We start from the raw sequence: 19,281 nt of genomic DNA, 5'->3' as shown, positions 1-19,281 counted from the left end.
TTATTTCAATGTTCCAACTATTTTAAAATGTAACGATCATTCTTAGCTCTCAGGCTATACAAAAATAGGTGACTGGGCAGATTTGGCCTTTGGTCCACAGTTTACTGAAAGCAGATTGGACAAGCTATTAACCCATGAAAACAAGGAACAATAAGATTTATCCTGATAAATTTCCTTTATGTAAATATATATGATTGCTAATCAACCTTTCAAAGCACAAGAGGAAATTCATTAAGTTTTAAACCTGAATAATAAGTTACACAGATGAGTAATAAACCCAGCATGGAGAACAGTTACGGCTGGCTATCTAGGTGGCACTTGTTAGGCACATGTCCCAACATAATCACTTTGCAGGGAGGGGTGGCTTCCAAGTAGAAGACAGTGACTGGTCCATACTGAGTTCAGGGAGGCAAGGGACCATGTGGTCCCTTAAAGGAAATATGATGCAAATAGAAAGGGAAAAAAATTTGGAATTCTCACTTGTACAAAATTGTGCAGGTAGGAAGATTTGTGTTGAATTTGAAAGACAATGCATATGTCGGAGAATTGGATTTAGGCAGAGAAGTAATTAAAGATAAAGTTTCAAACACAGTTAGAGGAGAACCTAAGGAAGGCTAAAAGTTTCTATTTCATTGTGGAGGCTGAAAGTTGAAATGGAATGATCAGGAGCGCCACCTAATACATGGATGTTTTATTTGGTCTGTATAGCATTTTTATATATTTGAGCCAATCTTTCAAAATCCAGTTTCTCCTTAAAAAAATCAGAAAATCTGCCAACACTAGCCCAGCATTCCTATGACCTTAAAGAAAATGAGTACCCCAGTTTTCCAGTTTCAAACTCTTCTTATTGATTTATTTCTGTCTTATTTCATTTGTTTTTGTTAAGGCAATATAAAAGCATGTCTCAGACCCTTTAAGCCATCATGATCTCATTTGCATCCAGGCCTTTACACACACATTCATACACACACACACACACACACACACACACACACACACACACACACTCATCATCCAGCTACAGCCTTGACATCTTACTTATCCTTCAGGGCTCATATTAAATATGCCCTCTTCCAAGGAGCCTTCCATGGTGTGCCAAGCCTGGGTCAGGTATTTGCATGGCATCCTGGGTTTTCCTATTATTCATCCACTCACAAACTTTTATTGAATGCCTATAGTGCCAAGCACTGTTTTGGGTGCTGGGAATATAAAAATTTACAACATTAAGTCCCAGTCCTCTTGGAGCTTACATTCTAGTGGAGGGTGACAGACTTTAAGTTAATAAATAAATAAGTAGTAAGATAGTGACAAGTGTTACAGTGAAAACTAAAGCATGATAAGAAGGCTGAGTGTTACTTTTGTAAAATGTTTAGGGCAGGCCTTACTGATAATGTCAAATTTGAGCAGAGACCTGAAGAAAGTGAGGGAGCAAGTCATGTGGCCATCTGGGAGAGGACTCCGCCAGGCAGAGAGAAGATCGAGGGCAGCGGCTCTGAAGTGGGCATGCATCTGGAGTGTTCGAGGAGGCCAGGGTAACTGGAACAACACAGATAAGGCAAGATCTGGTAGGAGATGAGGTGAAAACATGGTCACACCTAGGCCTGGTGGTTCAATGTAAGAGCTCTAGCTTTACTCTGAATTATGTGGGAAACTATTGGGAAGTTTTGAATTAGTATAATGACATGATCCAACTCATTTTCAGAGGATCATCCTGGCTCTTCTGTTGAGGGTAGACTGTGGCAGGTGGTCAAAGAATAGAACAAGGGAGATAAATGAGAATGTTTTTGTAGTTGGAATAAAAATCCCATTGACTTGGGCTAGAGTAGTGGAATGGGAGTGAAGCAAAGAGAAATGGAGAGCTTCGAGAGATCTGAAACAGACGAGATGTGAGGGCTGATCTGCTGTAAGAAATAATGGAGGAGAAGTCAAGGAGAGCACTCATAAGCTCTGGGTGGCAGAATTAGGGCTCCTTCTACCTCTTTAAATCTTTCATAAGACAGAAGAAGCTCAAGGAAGCAAGAACATATTTATATTGCTTACAATTTTATTCCTAGTACCTAGTGCAGAGTAGGCACTCAACTTTTGATTAAATGAATGAATGAAATAAGTTAGGTATATTAGAGATTTTGGAACCAAGATGAATTTGGAAGACAACCCAGAGCAAGGGTGTTGATTATCTCGGAAAAGCTGGATGTTACACCATCAGATTTCTAAGTGATGGGAGTGAGTGCTAGGGAGTTTTTACATGCCACTCTATACTTTTAAGAGGTTTTGTCTCTGGGAAAATCTGTAAGGAAGCAAAGATTTTCATGAGAGCTCAGGTCATTAAATGGCAGTCCAGATAGTATTTTTGGCTCACTAGGTATTGGCCTCCACAAGGTTTAAAATTTTCAATTTAGTTACCAGCATTTAAATCAGTAAAATTCATATGAATATTTATATTTCTAGTTTCTCTTGAAAAAAATCAAGGTCCGACCATACTGGTCTCTTACTCCTTCATGGCAGATGTTGGGTGGGCAAAGTCCCACCCACTGCCTTTAGTGAGTCATCCTTTCCCCAGGCCCTCAGATTTGCCCCTACTCTCTGGTGTCCTCCAAACATGGAGGATGAGGGAAGGTGCCTCTCTGTCATCATATACCAGCCCTCTTCACTCATTTTTGGTTTCTGTTCTGGACCCAGAGGGGATGTATGTTGTCAACTGTGCCCTCAGACTGAGCTTCTCCTCTGTGTTCAATGGCATCTTCCCCACATTGCCTCCCTTTCCTCAGCCTTCAGGAACCCAGGAGCCCCACCCTTCCTTCCTTTCACCATCTGTTTAAGGCCCACCGTGCCAGGTGAGGGAGACACGACAGTGTCTAAACAGACGGCAGGTCTGCCATCACAGACCATGAAGTATATGGGAAGAGACAGGAGAAAATAACAAATCAACAAAGAAATAATTGCAAGTACGGTAAAAGCTAGGGGGAAAAAGAGGATTTTCAACGAGAGAATATATAGAGGAAAAATATAATTTAAGTGAGTTGTTTAAAAGAGGCCTATCTGAGGAGGTGATAGTTTAGGAATGTGAAAAGCCAGGGAGGAGAGGGTTGTGAGTTAAGGGATCAGATAACAGACACCCTGAAGCAGACAGGAACCTGGCAGGTTCAGGCACTAATGAAAGGAGGCCAAGGCCAAGACTCTGAGCCAGAGGAGAGAGCAGGAGAAAATTAGAAGGGAGGTGGGTGAGTCAAATCCTATAGGACACTGTGGGCTATGGGAAGAGGTTTTGTTTTATTTTTTAGTGCCATTTATTTTCAGGTACCCACCTCAGGTATACTAGGTCCGTAATAATTATCAAAACTTGCTTTAAAAAGGGTTTGGAGTATTTTCGTGTTAAGCTAAACTCACTGGTGGGAGTTAACATGTTACCTCTCTTGGTGGAGGTGAATTTTTAATCAAGACTTTTAATTAAAAAATAAATTAACTATGGCAAAATGAAATGAATCAGCAGAACTCATGAAGATTGGAGTATGAAGACCCATTATCTCTGAAATGATATATTTGGGTAAAAGAGGTTCTACCTTGGAAAATAATTCGGTACAGGATTAAATTCAAACTGAAAAATGAGCTTTAAAAATGTTATTAAGGTGTATTTATTTATTATGTACACCAGCACTACACTTATTCAGAGGTCATTTATCTGGAAAGTTCAACTGGATTGGTTAAACTGGGAATGAAGAAATAAAGAAAATAGTTTTCAGCAGATAAACCAGATGTTGGCACAGCCCATGTATTAAGCTTATGCACCACTCCACTAATTATGCTGTAGAAAAGCTTTATTTTGCCTCCCCAGAGCACTGATTCCAACCAGAAATATTTATATCATATATATGATATGTATATTTGTGTATATATCTATATTTGTATATATAGACAGTCTTGCAACAATGGGAGAGAAAGGAAAATATAAATAGTGGTAAAAGGTTGGAAGGTTTATCCACCTGAGACCACTGGGGACTGGGAAAGAGCTTCCTGAGGCTCACCAGTACCTGAGGAGGACAGTGCCTAGCTGTGCTCTATTTATTTAATTTCATAGTGACAACCCTAATGCATGGAGGCCATGCTGAATCATGCTATAGAGTGTCTGTTTTAGAAACTCGGGGAGAGTGAAAAACATTATAGAAGGACTTCTTTCTGGAATGACTATATACAACCAGGAGCTTAAGTAGCAGGCTTCGCTGATTCAGTCTGCAAATATTCAGGACTGTTTAGCACATGTTCAGTAGCAGGGAGACAAAAATCCCACCGTCATGGAGCTGACATAGGCATGTCACCGTGTAGAAGGTGTTAAAGCTAGATGATGGGTGAAATCAGGCTTTAGATCTGGAATGTTTGCTTAATGAAGAGTGTACACTCTCAGCTGATACTGGGCAGGAGCACTGTGGCTGATTTGCCTGTATTTGCATCCTAAGTAGAAAGTTTGTACAGGAGGCAAGACTCTCCTTAAATGTTCACAACTAAGTAGAAGACGTATTACCTGCTTATTCTGGTTTTACCTCCTTAGATGGAACTCTAATTGTAGAACCAGGATGCTGAGATTTATTATCTGTACCTTTTTATAAACAACTGATCTTATTTCCAGAGGTTATTTATAATTTGCCTTGAATAAAAGTCACCTTTTGGTCATTCTATTTATGATGGCACCTAATTACTGAGAATGAGGCTTCCATGAGTAATTTTTTTAACACACAATTTCTCTTCTATAAAAAAAAAAATTTCACTTCTGTGCATTCTTTATAGAAGAGGTTGGAGACAGCCTTTCCCAACAACTGAGCCGGGCAAAGCCTCGTCCAGGACATGCTGCAGGATGGGCCGCCTAGACCCTGCCTGTTCTCTTTCAGTCATACTTCAGTCAGTCAATACCAGGGCTGGCTTTCTTGTCATGTTCTTGTATTATTATTCAACATGTATTATTGCCATAGGCCTGTATTATTAACATGTATTATTATTATTTTTAACATTTTTATTTCAGTTGACTCACTTTTTAACCTAGAATCATTAAGAAAGGATAATTTATATCACTATCACAAATGGAAGGTTGGTATCAATTGTCATAAACAGAGGACATCAATAAAATAAATGCTCTGTTGCTTGCTGAAGCCTCTGAGCCAGACGCCTGCTTTCACTTTATTGGCAAACGAGATTAGCAGGAGTTTTAAGCATCATAGCCCCAAACAGTCTTTCTTCTAGATGGTATTGCAAGGCTACAAGAGGAAGTACATCTCTCTTTCAGATTCAAAATTACTTAATTCAGGGGTTGGTGAACCACCTAAAATCCTTTAAATTGCCACTGGTGAAATGCTTGGGGAATAGGGGCATTTTTCAAAGAAACAATATCTGTTTGGTTTACCAAGGAAGGGGGCTGATCTTTCAGAGTTTTGTGTGTTCCATTAGGCTCAGCACAGAGCTAGGTACAGGGTAGATATGTTGTAATTACCAGTTTGATGTCTACAACCATGACTGCACCCTGCCTCTGCCAAACATCCACAAAGTCACTTCTTTTGATAACAAGGATTTGGGCATGGTGAGATGGCTGAGTTCCTGGTTAATGAAACCATAGTGCTGGAATTATTTGACATGAATCACCAACACCTCTTTTGTGTTATAATAACACAAAAGTAGCAGTTTAGCATTTTTAAAGGGAAAATAACTTTGGACCTAGGTTCAAATCTAAGCTTAGGAACTCACTGGTTTCAGGCCTTGGCTAGGTTATGTCACCTCTCTGGCTTTGGTTTCCTTATCTGTAATATGGGTCTGATAATACCTTCTGCATAAGGATGGTATTAGGATTAATGAGGTAACATATGCAATATGGCTGTCACATAGTGTGGTCTCAACAATTTGGAGCTATTTTTGAGAATAACACATAATTAGGTTATAATAGCTCTAAGGCCTTATATTACAGTTGAGAAAGAAAAAATATACTTAAAGAGTTAGGCAGAGTTACAAAACCATTTCTGTAGATACAAATTAGAGAAGTCTTGAGGAAATTATGCAGACATTCCAGGTTAAAAAGTCCTGTTCACTAGAGCTAACTAAGACCAGTTTATACTGGTTTCTTTTTGTCTTGATTCATCTGGACGATTTCCTAAATTCTCTCTTTTGCAGAGTGGATACAGCTATGATAAGAGCAACAGACGTGCCATTTTGGCCATCCTTGCTTCAAGGATCTTTCTGCATATTGAAGGATTATTTTCAGATTGAAGGTTTTTACTTAATGCCAGAGCATTTTTTCTGAATAAATCAATATACCAAAATTTTCAGCTGAGTCCAGTTACCTGAAAGGTCAATGAATCATATCCCATGTAACTTTGGAACAGTTACTCATGCAGACCTCAGCTGCACATTGCCAACCGGGAGCAGCTCAGACCATCATGGTTAATAGCAAAACCACACTTGAATCTCCTCCAATCGTGCTTTATAGTGACCCCCAAAATTGATGTGTTATTGTGATAGAGCCAGGATTGCCATTTTCCTTTTTTTACTGTTCCATCTTGATTTCAAAAAGAAATTCAGGGGGAGGTAGAAGAGACTAAAGGGGGGACAAATGGTAATAGTCGGAGACTTGACTTTGGTGGTGAACACACAATACAATATACAGATGATGTATTTTAGATCTGTACACCTGAAACCTATGTAGTTTTATTAACCAGTCACCCCAATAAATTAAATTTAAAAAAAAAATCAAAAAATAAATTAAATTCTCTTAAATAGAATTAAAATTCACAGTTTCCTTTACTTAGAGACCTCTCTAGAAGCATTCTGTTAAGATTTACCACACATAGGTTATGGCAAAATAAAGTTAATCTAGAAAATAATTTCATAGACCAGTTATAAATCTTATTGTTTATTTATTTCTTAAATACAATTAATAACTTTGCCTGAGTCAATGGCAACAGGATTCAAAATTGAATTGATATATACACATAAAGGTAAAAATTGACAGAGAAATAAACAATCAATTGGTATCTTTTAACAGCTGTTCCTGCTGTGTTTTGAGATCAGAAACAACGATTTGAGGACCTACTTCTTATCATAACTTGCAGTCCCATGTCTCTGTATCCTTTCTTAACTTAAATTAACAGAGTGGGGTTTTTTCTTATAACTTGTTAGGGGTCATGTTTATTGATTGCCTGAAATTATTCCTTAGCTACTTGAAATTTCTGTGACAGAATTTTTAGAAAGGCACCAGTTACCTTAGTTTCTTTCCTTCATTCATTTAACAGACTTTTATTAAGAACTAGGTAGCGGTCAGCACTGGGTTAGGTCCTTGGAGGTAATATGTGAGTGGTAGGTGGTACACAAGGATGTATAAGACTAGGTCCCTGCTTTCCAGAGGTTTACAGTCTAAGATTACATAGAATTCATATAAACAGTTAAAAAAAACGCACCACAGCAGTAAATGGTAGATGCACTAGGGTGCCGTAGGGAACTTGTAGAACACCGAGGGGAGGACATAGGTCAGATTTTGGAGGGTGGGCAGAATGCCAGTAAATGAAGATGGTGTAGAAGGAGGGTCTCGGGAGAGAATTTTCTTAACACAAACTCATTAACTTAGTCTGATTTAACCATCACTTACTGAGAAACTGCTAAGAATAAGATATCTGGAAATCTGAGAGATAAAGTATGAATATGAAATAATCCCTGTCCATAAGGTGTAACATCCAAACAATAGAAGTTCCAGGAAGAGAGGACACGTAATACTGATGGCAAAGAAGTGAGTTTCTGAATTGTCCTTCAGGTTCCCTGATGAGTGAAAACAGACCTGCACTGAGGTCCACCACTGTGACATTTTAGAACACTGTGGAAATTTGAGATCTCCAGAATAAAATACAGAAAATAGAAATCATAACAACTTTGGTCTTTTCAACAGAACTTCTGGCAACAATAAGACCTTGGAACAATGTTTACAATATTCCAGGGAAAATTAAAACACCAAGAGGGGGGAAAAATGTAGGACCCAGGAAAATGGCTCCAACTCACTGATGATGATGAAGGACCTCGAAGGTGCACTGGGCATAAAGAGAACCTTGTCCAGATAGGACAGGCCAGAAGGCTCTGGGAAAATGTTCCCAGGAAGATGAGATTGATGGATTAGTTGATGCATTTGAATGTAACAACAGGAGATGCAGACAAATGGGCGCGAATGTAGAGATGAATTGGTGATAAGTATACAGAAAACTAAGCCAAGAACACACATGACGGAGTATATAAGAAGGAAAAAGCAATCATACTAGACAATATGCCTCCGGGGTTAATAGACTTTGGATGGTCTAATGATGCAAACACTGAATAGATGTTTGAGTAGGATTCTGATATAATTTCATGAAGAGACAGAAGTTATTGTGTATGGTTGGAGTGCCATGGTAGTTAAAGAGAGCTTGATGCTTTTAGACTAGATAATGCCTAACATTGAAAAAAATCAAGGAAAAGAAAAAGAATAGTATTTAGAGATGAAGAAATAATATGAAGGTAAAATACTGAAAGCTAAGAAAGTAGAAAGGGCTGTCTCAGAGGAGCTGGGAATGGGATAGACTGAGGAAGGCAGAGGACTGTTGTTTTTCATTCCACACCTACCAGAAGTGGTTGATCTAATTATAAACATACCTTGATACAAATAAAACACCAAATATTTTTAAAGGTACTATTTTCCCTAACAATTTATCCAGAGAGTCTAGGTCTAGAGAATGGTTGCATTTTTTAATGGCATTTGATCCAATTAAGCAGCAAATAGGTACGACTTTAAAGGTCTCTGCTGGCTACCTTTTTTGATCAGTGATGTGATCTTTGTGTTCCAGTGTCTTAGATCAGTGTCCTCTCTCATGTGATATGACAACCTGAACAAGCTCCTGATGTTTGGAGTTTGGGGTTGATCTTCCTAAAGGGACTACACCCACCAAGAGGTTGAGAGTTTAAATACTGACAGAAACACATCAAATATCCACAGCTTGTTTTGATCTGAAAAGGCAGCAAGCAGCAGAAGCATCTGTCATTCTAAGCATCTGTAACAGTCAATGGAGGGCAGGGAAGCTGTTTTCATAGCAGCTGGCACAGTGCTTGGTACTTGGTAAAATCATGAAAACATTTGTTGAATGAATGAATGAATGAAATATAGCAAATTACTTTAAATTACTTTTTGGACAGCTGACAGAATAGTCTGTATATTCCAGCATGAAATATCTGGTTACTTGCTTTCACTTCTACTTTAAAACCGGCAAGGCAAGGACTTAAAGTCAAAAGCCCAAGGGACATAATTAGAAGCATTTCATGAATAAATTTCCTGTTCCATTTGGAGTTAAACCTAGGCCTTTAAGATTTATGGCTTACACACCCATTAATACACTTTCTGTTACACTCCCAGTGTGGCAATGAGTAGAGTGATAGTTTTCAAAATGGCTTTCTTCATAAGGCAATTCAGTTCCATGCAAATACTCAAGACAGGTGCCCTGAGCTGATTTCTGGTCCCTCATCTCTGCTCAGCCAGAATGGCCCCAGTTTTATCTTTTTTGCATAAAAGAATTCCATTCAAAATGACATCTCTACCACTTAAAATGTTTAAAAACCACTGATGTAGCAATGTGCTGTTCTAGCAGAGCAGGGTGCTACTTCTTGTTGCATATTTTCTGGACAGATTAGAAAAGATATGGGGTCTCACTACATCATGGACAGCATTTTAGCCAATTTAATTTAGAATCAAAGGGCAGAGCCCCTCAGCTGACATGTAACTTTTATAGACGTGTGCATGTTTATGTATGAATGCACAACCCCACCCCCGAGTAAGCATCCAATGGGTAAAATACATCTTTACTTTTCTACAAGTAAACCTAATTTCTATTATAAATCCACATTTCCTTCTAAAATCAGAAAATTTGGTCAAATTTTCCCAAGTAAACTCAACAAAAGTATTGCTCAGTTATTTTATTTTATTTTATTTTATTTTTATTATTTTTTAAATCCTCACCAGAGGATATTTTTTCCATTGATTTTTAAAGAGAGTGGGAGGGAGGGGGAGAGAGGAAGAAAGAGAGAGAGAGAGAGAGAGAGGGAGACATTGATTGGTTGTTCTACTTATTTATGCATTCATTGGTTGCTTCTTGTATGTGCCCTGACCAGAGATTGAACCTGCAAATTGGGGTATTGGGATGATGCTCTAACCCACTGAGCTACCTGGCCAGGGCTTGTCAAGTAAATTTGATCCAGGTATATTAGTAGTCATTTCATCCCTTGGTGCTCAGTGGAAACACCTAAACATAGTCCACACCATGCTGATTCAATCATAATCTCTGGGCGCAGGGCCATGGCATCAGTACTGTTTAAAAGCTACTGGCACTGATTCTAATGTACAACAATAACGGACAACTACTGATAATCAAATCTATAATTTGGGCTAAATAATACTTTGGATTGACTGTATTTCTTTAAAAGCTGGCCATGTTAGTGTAGGTAGCTAGATAATAACGGAAGGGAGCAAAGGGAATCAGACATTATTAAGCCTAATAAACTAGGGAGTTGCGTCAGACAATAAGCCCACTTCACTAAGAAGCTATAGCCCCCTCCTCCCCCAGGAGCTGCTGCATCCTCTGCCCTCTGGACCCAATCCCTGAAGTGGGCAGGAAGGATCATTAGCAGTCATTACCCAGGATTACCAAGGGAGAGATCAAACAATAAAGGAGAAATTCCTCTGTGCATGCCCAGTAGAAGCCAAGGTGGCACGGGGAGGTGCCTCCACTATGAGCATGTGCAGTAGGAGCCCAGATGGTGACCATATAGGCTGGCCTGTCTAGCCTCGGGAAAGGCTCGGATGGGTAAGGAACAGAGAACCTTGGAAGGTCTAGGAAACGGATTGGTCGGGGGAAGACCCAGCAGCAGCCTCAAAAACCTGGGAAGTTGATTGGTTAGTTTGAAAGAGCTCCTGGTCCTTCCCAAGCCTGAGATAGTATAATTGGCCTAATAGAGGCAAGTTTTCCTTCTCTCTCTCTCTCTCTCTCTCCCTCCCTCTCTCCTTCCCTCCTGGTAACACCCACTTGCTCTGTTCCTTAGCACTTTCTCTCTCCATAGCAGCCCTGTGGGCCCCAAGCACAGGCTCCAAACGTGAGCCTGGGTACAATAACGCAGTGCCAAGACTCCACTAGGAATAGAGACTATACCAGCTGGACAGGAACAAAGGCTGAGCTGGCCTTTGACGTGGCACAGAATTTCTGGACCTTGGCCTTTCTGCTGGGCTTGATGAAGGCAAGGCTGGACTTCTTCAACAGAGTTTGCTCCAGCTTCAATACATCTTCACCATCATACCTCACCCGCCCATGCGTGGGCCCCAAAATGCTTTTCTCAAAACACTGCAAGGACCCTATTTCCACCGGCAACAATAATAGCAAAATACCTACTTTCTTTGAAACTATGTAGACAAATAAATGACTATACCTTGTTAGTTTAAGTGGTTTCCTATTGAGCACTTGGCTTGTATGGGTAATAATCCTATATCTAGTTATGCATCTTTATAGGAAAGACTTTAAAACTTACTGTCAGTGCATTAAGTTTGGCTCCCAACATTAATAAGCTCTAGAAACACGGGCTCTTCGACTCTGTGAGAGGGCCAGAGCCCTACAGCAATGTGTGAGCAAATCATCACTTCAGCCTAATGACTGTCTTCCTAATTGGCTCCAGGGAAGTTATATATATATTTTTTTTCTTTCAGTAATTACTCTGTATTTTTCCCCCTGGCTCAATGGCATTTTCTCTAAAGAGATAATAATAGAACTCACCTAATCGTGGAAAATAACCCCAGGCAGTCTTTTTGAAATGCTAAGAAGGGAAAGGAGAAGGGGAAGTGGTTGGGGGAGAAGAAAGAAGTGAGAAGATAGAGATGAGATGCTACACAACAACTAAGAAGGAAGAGGGAAGAAGAGAGGAGGCGGAGGTGAGGGGAGGCCACAGCAACAGTGGGGCAGGAGCCAACACTAGTTAAGCACCTTTCACAGGGTTTATGTCCTCCAAGGGTATTTATTAAAGTTTGCAGATTCCTATGCTCCATACTATCCCAGAATCATAATAGGAAAAGGGATGCTTAGAAATTTGAATTTTAAACAAGCACCCCACATGAGTTTTATGCATGATAAACTGAAAATTACTGGCCTACAATATGCTGGGTACTAAAGCTAGAGGTGCTGTCCAATTGAATTCTTTATTTTTTAAGCTTCCAGTCTTACCAAAGCAACAAAGGGTAATAATATTTTAAGATAATATAAACCCAGGTACATCGTGCCTCTGGGATTAATCTCAGACCATGGGCAGTTCTCTTTGATGCAAAGCCAAAACTGTGACAAGAGAAGACAGACCAATAGTCATGACTGCTGGTCTTTCCTGAGCACTTAACGTGTGCCAAATCCTGTTCTAACTGATGTACATGATTTAGGCACCTTCGGTTTTCATACATAGGAGTCAATACTATTTCCCCTGCTTCACAGATGAAAAAGTTGAAGCTTCAGGTTAAATAAATTGGGCTAATTAACAAATGCTAATAATACTGTTGCAATTAGCTAGTTAGGAAAGAAGCAAAGGGAAGGCCAGACATTACAGGCATGTCATTTGGGCAGCTTCACCAGGAAGCTACAACTTTAAACTCCCCAGTAGTCCAACAAAGGGGAGATAGATGCATGCCCAGTAAAGCTGGGGTGGCATAGGGTAGGTGCTTGTTGTCAGTCACACCTGAGAACAAAGGTCATTGGCCAGGATGGGAATGACCACTACAAGGGCGCAAAATTTGGAATACTTAATTCCCTAAACAAAGGAGTTCGCACTCTTAGTTCCTCTTGCTGCTCTTGGGACTCTTGGGATTTGTGTGACTCTGGGCTTGTGGGGCTCTCCTGCATTCGCCTACATGTCCCACGCCATGTGGACCCCACACACAATGGACAGTAACTAGCCTGATGCTGTACCGGACCCAGCTGCAATGTGGAATGGAAACTCTGGACACTGGCTCTGATTTTAGTTTTACTGAAGGGATGTAATTCTATGGAAATAAATCTTTCTACCATATCTCATCCTCCCATGGGGGTCCTTGGAAATGCTTGTCCCAGAAGTACCCCAAGAACCCCACTTCCACCAGTAGTACTAATAAGGGGCAGAGAGGATGTATACCTCAACTGCTCAAACTATTAAATATCAAACTATTGCATGCAAGTGGAGATAGAAGCACTGCAGGCCTGAGTTCCAGTTTTAGGTCTGTCGTATTAATTATGCAAACTCTGATGGCCTCACCGGCCTGGGATTTAGGTTAGTTGTCTATGAAATGGGATTGGTAATAATGATGTAATGAGAAGCCAGTAGATGTGAAATCCTTGTGAAAAGTATAAAGTACCATAAAAATGTCAGTTATCATCATACTCCCATAATCATGGTGCACATGGGCTGGATCTAAACGTTCCCACATAAACTTAGGAAATGGAAACAGGTAGAATCACAGGCTGATTCTAATATCACAAGGACAAAGTGGAAGAGCAAGTAAATTTTTTTCATCTTCACCTGAGGATTTTTTTTTTTTTTATCTTAGAGAGAGAGGCGGGGGGGGAGAGAAAGAAAGAGAGAGAGAGAGAGAGAAACATCGATTGGTTGCCTCCTGTATAGGCCCTAACCAGAGATTGAACCCACAACCTAGGTTTGTGGCCTGTGGGGAATCAGACTCACAACCTTTCAGTGCATAGGATGATGCTCCAACCAACTGAGCCACCCACCCAGGGCAAAAGTAAGCAATTTTTTTTAAAAGGTGCCCTCTTTGACTATTTTCTGAGCCTCCAGACCTGACCACCACCGCTGATGTTGACTGTTGGAAACACGGACTCATGCTTTCACACAAGACTTTTCCATCTTCCTTACCAGTAATGATATTGAGTCAATATAGTACCTTATTTTTTTTAAGGTGTCATTTTTAGAGAATATGTTTAAAAGGAGCAACCCTCTAGGCCTTCCTATTACCCTTAGTCACCGTTTATTCTCACCAAGAAATCAAATCCAGCTGATCAAATTGGTGAAGTCCGCTGTGTGAGCCCTGGGTAAATTTCTTCACTGATCTGCATTTCAGTGAACTGGAGCTAATCAAACCTGTCCTGCTTCTCTCAGCAGGCATATGGGGAAAATCCACCAAGAATATGCAAGAGTTTGATAGAAAGAAATGAGGAAGGGGAGCACATTGGAAACTAATGAGAAGGCAAAGAGGAGAGAGACATGAGAATTGGGTGCCAGAGCCAGGCATGTTTAAGCTCTGACATCATCACCCCATCCAGTGAGCCACAAACAAACACACAACTTGCTCCCCACTTGAAAAATATTTCAGTGACAAACTGTGGTATATCCAGGGTGCTATTTTCTCAAAAAAATAATGATCATTTACTTGCACTAGACAATGTTGTAGGCATGATTTACATAATAACTGCATCAGACAAATTATTATTACAGCCCCATTTTACAAATGAGGAAACTAAAGCAAAGAAGGGTGAAAAACATGGCCAAACCTCCCAGCTAATAGGTGGCAGAACTGGGATTCAATCCCTGGCGCTCCGGCTCCAGAGTCTGCGCTTATCTTTGTGATTACTGCTTTTCAAAACAGTGTCCGTCTAGAGTTTGGGCTCAGGTTTTTCAAACGATGCAAGTTTTCCAGTCAACTTTTAACTCACATTGCAAATAAAATTAAAGCCACTGCTTCTGCTTTGTCTATTAACAGAGCACCAAGAAAGGAGAAACTGGATCACCAGCCATTGCACCCCACAAAACACTTTCTATGACTCATTTCCCCCCCAGCATTTTAATGCCAACCCCCCACATTTCCCCATGTACAGGTGTGGCCCTACCCTAGATTTCTGGTTAGTTTGGACTAGAGAATCAGAAGAACATGAGTGGTCTTAAATTGACCCCTTCGCCTTCCTAACATCTCTCACACTCCCACACACAAGTCTATCTCCTTCCCAAGTTCCAGGGCTGGGAATGAACTATTGCCACCTGTTAGTTTCTCCCTGGGACACAACCACTCAAACCGAACCATCACGCATTTGCCTAAGATACCGGACCGGACCCTCTGGTCTTTGCCTCTTTCTTGCTGTGAATAAAGAGCTTTGGCTACAGCATGGTCAGGTCTGAACAGTACTGGAAAGAGTCTGCAGGAAGGTGTAAGGAAAGAGCTGCAGACAGATGCCCAGAGGAGACAGCAGATGCCACAAGGAAACGGAGGTAAGTCGGGTGTAAGAGCACATTGTTTTCAAGCACTTGATTCCCTCTGCTGTATTCTGTCTTCCCACTTCTGATAGAGTTAAGGATACCTACACTTTACCATAAGAAAAAAAAGTGGTGTAAACATAATTGCAGAAATTGACACTTTGTCTCAATGTCTGAGAATGTTGGGATGACTGCTGCCGTAAAGGAATTCAGACCCATATTTTCCATTTTTAAAAGAAGCCAGGAAACCAGATTTTTATATGACATCTCCTGAGTTTAGGTGTCAGAAACCAATTTTGAATTTTTAAAGTAATGTGCTGTGGACCGATTCTGTTTTCACAGATGTGTTTTCTCTTTCCAGTTTTTGTTGGTCAAAGAAGCCCAGGAGGGCGGAGCAGAGAGATAAGCACTGAGAACAGAGCTGTCTGTGCTCCGGTGGGCCGCAGCTTAAGATCCTCCAGCCCTCCCAGGATCAGCTGTAGGATTAGTCGTCTTCAGGCTTTCTTCGTAGCAGAATCACTGAAGAATACACTACAATGGGCTGTCTAACCTACCTTCGCTTCTCGTCTCTCTCTAGTGAATACTGGGATTAATCTGCTTATTGTTTAAATAAATGTAATCCTTGAAGAATTGTATCAAAGCTGTAGTAAACAGGCAAGAGAAGGCAGGCTTCAAACCATTGTTTCTAATTGCAGTTAAAAGAGTGGGCCAGCCTTGATCCCAGATATGACAAGCAATCCTGAAGAGCAGTCCCCTGACATGTGGACTAATAAGTAGCAAGGGTCATGAACACAAATGGCCATGAAAGTAAAACTTTCATTTTCTCCAAAAAAATATAAATTTGGCTATTATTAGTATACTGTGTTCTTCTCATCATGACTTCAACAATTATTTTTTGAATATAAATATTCTTTCTCAAATAGTAATTTTATGGTCGAGAATAACCTGACCAATGCCACCTTAACCAAGTGATCTGAGTTAGGATCACTAGGATCAGACATGTGGGTATCCATACCTCCCGAACAAGGCAGGGAAATAGCACACCATCACTCTTTGCTAAAAAATGCTCACTGCCAAACTAATCATGAGAAAGATTGAAGAGGGTCTGTAGGTTAGCTACTATTATGTATCACTACTAACGTCCTGGTTTAGCTAATTGTACTACAGATACATAAGATGTAAACATTTGGGAAAGTTGAGTGAAGGGTATACAAAAGCTCTGTGTACTATTTTTGCAACTTTTATAGTCTAATATTATTTCACAATAAAAAGTTAGAAAAATAAATTATCTTTTTTTCATAACCCTACCCCCTAAGTCTACTTTAAACAATTTTAAAGGATTTAAATTGATTACATGCTATCTTTCTATTATTTTGTCTAAGTTAACTAATTCAATATTGATATTTGCTTTTAAATGTTGAATGATGCTTAAATGAGTGAATTATAGGAGGAATAATATTCAGAATGGGAAAATATAGATTGTCAACGACTATTCTTTACTTGCTTTCTGTCTGCTAATGGGCATGGAGGCATGGTGATTGTTGTTTAAATATCCTAACACTTTCCTTCTTTTATAATGGGACCTCCTCCTCACACTTCCTTTGGGGAATTGCTCTTCCCTTACTGAAAACACTGAAATAATGATGACTGCAAGTCATAGGAAAGCTAGTATCTTCCTCCTATTTTCAAACTCCTGGTTGACCACATAGCCTACATCTGGCCAACAATAATACTAAAACCTTCTGGCCACAGGGATTGGTCCAGGGGGAACCTATTGACCAAGTCTTATACCTAGAGTTCTTCTCTGGGATCTTCATATTGAGACCGGAAAGGAAGCCCTTTTTCTCTCTTTGCATTATAAACGGGAAAGCTGTGATCCCAGAAATGCCAATAGTTATGTACTTCATCCTGTGGAAGAGTCTGAGCAATGAGAGCAGCAAAGATGTAGAACCTGAGAAGTGAGAGAGAGTGAGAGTGAGAGAGAGAGAGAGAGAGAGAGAGAGAGAGAAAGAGATAAAGAGAAAGACAGAACACTTGCTAATGCTATTTAAGTCTCTGGTCCAAGCTCCTTGGCCAGATGTAATGTATTTAAGTCTCTGGTCCAGTCTCCTTGGCCAGGTCTAGATATCTTTTTTCATGCTTTAATTACACAAGCCACTAAATTCCCCTTTTCTAAAACTTAGCTTAAGCTAGCTTTAGTTAGAATACAGCTCTTTGCCTTTTGAAACCAAATAATTTTGATTCATCCAAGATGGCTTGATATATATATATACATATTATGATACTGTTTATATCAGTACTTCTTGGGGCTGATTCAGAGGAGGGGACAGGAGATATGGGTAAGTTTTAAAACTTATTCAAAAAGGGAGATACCTGAACCAGTGTCAAAGGTCACTGAGGAATATCAGAAAGCAGACAAGGATAAGTTCTGAAAGACTAGAGACGGTAAAAAATTCTTAGTTCCAAGAGTGAAAGGTAGGTAAGTTCTATGAACTAGATCAGTGGACTAGCATGAATTTCAGAATGTAGTATAAAAAATTTAGTTTGTATTACTGACAAAATAAATATTGATTCTTAGTACCAGCATGACATAGAGGAAGTCATACTATTGCCAGCAAGAGTTACAGCCTCCATAAAACTGGACTTCAGCATATCATGAGACAAGGTCTTTCTGCTATCCTTTGAACAGTCATTGGTAAGGTAAATTAGTAACTGTTTCTGAAGCATAATGATTATTAGATCAATTCGCTTGTAGGGAAGTTTCTGGTGGCCCTATCTTCTGTCTTGTTACATTTAAAAAACACAAAAAAAAAACCCAGCCTGAATAAAGACAGCAGTGAAAAGCTGACTGCATTTGAATGTAGCATGAAGCTAGGAGCAAATTGTTGGATGATAAAATCAAGATTTCAGACATCCTGAGAGGCTGAAATTCAGTCATGGAAATAAAATTAGTCTTACACTTAGCCTCTGCCTCCATACACACAGATAACAGAAACGTAAAAACAGTGTGAGTCAGGGTGGAAATGTGACTTAATTGCAGCACATGTGATTACAAATAGAGATTCTAGTAAACTATTATTTCAATAACAAAAAATAAAGCTAACTCAATTCTAGGCCATAGTGACGGGATAGTTCCCCAAAGAGGTAAAATTCTTGCTCTAACCAGCACAAGTGTGGCCAATTGCATTTAATTCTGGGTGCCATATTTTTAAATGCATGTTAAAAAGACCCTGTCTAGACAAGAGTAACTAGGATGCAATTATTTTTAAAAACTGAAGATGTTTAACCTAGAGTAGAAAAAAAGTTAGGCAATACATAATTTGTCTTCAAAGTCTGAAAAACTGTCATACAGAAAAGAGCTAGAGACTTATCAGTGTGGTAGGGCAAAATTAACATGCTTGACTATAGGTAGGTAATGAGGAAAGATTTATGTTATGATAAGGAAGGACTTCGTAATCATTTAAGCCAATCAGAACCAAAGAATGGGCTGTTTGGGGAGACCCTAAATTACCTAACCACTTGATAGGAGTATTCCCAAGGACTGTCATGTTTTTAGGGTAATGTTAAGTAAATCAATGCTTCTCAAACTTTGTTTGCATATGAACCACCAGGGACTCATTAAAAATGCAGATTTTGATTCAGGCGCTCTGGGGTGGGGACTGACAGACTGAATTTCTAACAAGCTCCAAAGTGATACCTAGCATGATGGTATGTGGACCACAGTCTGAGAAGCAAAGAACTAGACAGCTCATAAAGTCACTTTTTAATACTGAGAATCTCTTCTCATGGGAAAATAGACTTCAGGAACAGAGAAAGCAGTTATATACTGGGTTTCCCATGTGAAAATGGCAGTGCTTGAGAGCATAAAGGGAGCAGGAGCATTGCCTGGAAACAGAAGCAGGGATACTCCAAAACTCACTCAGTAAATATGTATTTTAAAATAACCTGTTCTACAAAGCCAGAGGTGTCACACTCTCTGACTTTATACTACAAATCTACAGTAATCAAAACAGAATGGTACTGACAGAAAATCAGACA

The sequence above is a fragment of the Miniopterus natalensis genome, chromosome 3, assembly GCF_054644295.1.
Source record: "Miniopterus natalensis isolate mMinNat1 chromosome 3, mMinNat1.hap1, whole genome shotgun sequence".
Lineage (NCBI taxonomy): Eukaryota > Metazoa > Chordata > Mammalia > Chiroptera > Miniopteridae > Miniopterus > Miniopterus natalensis.
The sequence above is the reverse complement of the archived record's forward strand: the minus strand, read 5'-3'. Positions refer to the sequence as shown.